Here is a 2772-nt window from a genome sequence, read left to right as displayed (position 1 = left end):
TTATTTAAAAATTAAAAATATTTTATTTTTTATCAGAAAAAAATAAAATAAAATAAAATAAAATAAAAACCTCAGATTCCTTATACGGCATATGGAAAGCCAATCTGCATCAGGGCTAATTTAATATACACCAGCTTTGTCCTTACACCGTGTTTTTTTCCAACATGGAGGAAAAAAGTCCTTACAGCCCACTATATATTAGGCTTTAATTAGCAATTACCACCCAAATGAAAAGCAGCAGCAACACTTTTTAGAATGCCCTGACGTGCTGGTGGTGAGAATTTTTCTTTTAGAATACTACCACAAATACAACTTTTTGACTCAGAGATGTAGTGGTTTTAGAACTTAAGATTTGACTGCCTTGCAATTGATTATCAAATGTACTTACTGTATTTAAACACAATCTCAAATTCTGTTGTGTTTCGTTTTGAGACTGAGTCTCACTCTGTGGCCCAGGCTGGAGGAGTGCAGTGGTGCGATCGTGGCTCACAACAACCTCCATCTCCCAGGTTCAAGTGATTCTCCTGCCTCAGCCTCCCAAGTAGCTGGGATTACAGGCGTGAGCCACCACGGCCCGTCCACAATCCCAAATTCTTACTTGGGATATTATATTCAAATAAATATAAAGTGGCCGGGCGCAATAGCTCACGCCTGTAATCCCAGCACTTTAGAGGCCGAGGTGGGCCAATCATGAGGTCAGGATTTCGAGACCATCCTGACCAACATGGTGAAACTCCGTCTCTACTGAAAATACAAAAGTTAGCCGGGCGTGGTGACACGTGCCTGAATCCCAGATACTCAAGAGGCTGAGGCAGGAGAATCACTTGAACCCGGGAGGCAGAGGTTGCAGTGAGCCTCGACTGTGCCACTGCACACCGCCCTGCGTGACAGAGGGAGACTCCATCTCAAGAAAACAAAATAAGAAAAGAAATATAAAGTGATACATCGTTAAGTAATATTTCCATTATAGTTTCTGTCTGCAACTACATGAAGCCCTCTGTGCTCTAGCAGTAATGGCATCTAAATTCAGGAAACAGAGTCACATCTTCTATTACCACCATTTCCCCAATGTATTCTTCCAGGGAATGGAGGCAGAAGTCAGCTTCATGCCTGGCTGCATATCAAAGAAAGCTATTTTCATAAATCCTCAGCTCCATACAATGGGAAAAGCTCATTTAGTGTCTGAGGTAAATTAATATTTTTTCTCACACTTTTTTCTATTTTCTTTTATTTTTATAATTATCATACAGTAAAACTGACCTTCTTCTGGTGCACATTTATATAAATTCTAAGACATGTATGTAACTATCACCACAATAAGATACATTTCTATCACCCTAAAAAATTCCCACCTGCTGCCTCTTTATCAAAGCCTCCCTTATGCCACCAAGCTCTGGCAATCCCAGATCTATTTTCTATCCCTACAGTTTTATCTTCTGAAAATGTCATATAATGGAATCAATACAGTATGAACCTTTTGAATGATTTTGTTCACTCACCATAGTGCCACTGAGATTTATCCAAGTTGTTGCATGAGTCAATAGTTTCAAGAAAATGTCTGCTATTTTCCTACCAAGGGACAGGTTTCCTTGGACACATCCTAGCTCAAAGAAATCATTTAAAAATTCAATATCTTATTATCTTTATGTCAACTAGAGTACCAGACAGAATTTTCTTTACTTTGTTAAAGGAATTTCTATTCTTCTTTTCTTAAAGTAACTAATTTTGGCTTAAAAAAAAAATCTGCTCTTGGATTTCACAGGATGAAATCTGGCTTAAATGCACGAAATTGCCTTATGACCTCTTAATTCACATGACTTCTAAGAGTAAAAGGCATTTTCCCTACAGCATGCAGACAACTCTACAAATATTAAAATCTAGAACCTAATGTAGTGGAAGGAATTCATATGAAAGCTACAGAAGGCACTGAACTTTCAGCTAACGCAGAGTTCAAATAAGAATTTCCTCTTTAATGTCATGACGCAAAATGTTCACATCTGTTAAGTGTTGATTACAAACATCTATTTTAACAATTTGGTCCCTGGAAACTACTTTACAGCATGGTTCTTGCAAATGTTACTTCAAATTAAAGTTAAATGTCAAATATTATATATATGCTTTAATATATATGGAGAAAGAGAGATACATTTCTCAGAAAAATACCTTTCAAACTAATTTTAATGCTAAGACCAAAGTTTAACCAAAAACTTTATTATCTTCAGTTTCCATTTATTTGACATATATGGCAGACAAAAAAACAATCAATTTATTTTTCTAAAGACTGGGATGTTATATGTGTCATGTACATCGTACGTTAAGTTGATTTTAATAAGTCTGTATAAAGAAATTTATTGAGATAAACATTTGGTGAACATGTGTTCATTCTTAACGGGTCACTTTCTGTTGGTAAGTAGGTATCTAACTGCAAACAACTTTACTATGCAAGGCACCAACCTCACTTGGGAGCTTGTTTGAAATGCAGACTTCCCTACTTACACCTACATTGACTTAGAATCTGCATTTAACAAAATCATAAGATCTTGAACATTAAAATTTGAGAAGCACTCCCCTAAAACATTGTAAGCATAAAACTGGAACATTTTCACTGCAAATGTGCTATTTACATTAGCATGACTACTGTGGGAAAAAAAATCCATTAAGCTTGAATTTTGAACTAGTTGAATGCAGATAGTGATAATGTAAGACTGTTTGGAGAAATGCAAGCACTAACTATCCCTTAGTAAATATAAAGATGCCACATGTGGTCTAATG

The sequence above is a fragment of the Rhinopithecus bieti genome, unplaced genomic scaffold (assembly GCF_001698545.2).
Source record: "Rhinopithecus bieti isolate Rb0 unplaced genomic scaffold, ASM169854v2 scaffold_33401, whole genome shotgun sequence".
NCBI lineage: Eukaryota > Metazoa > Chordata > Mammalia > Primates > Cercopithecidae > Rhinopithecus > Rhinopithecus bieti.
The sequence above is the reverse complement of the archived record's forward strand: the minus strand, read 5'-3'. Positions refer to the sequence as shown.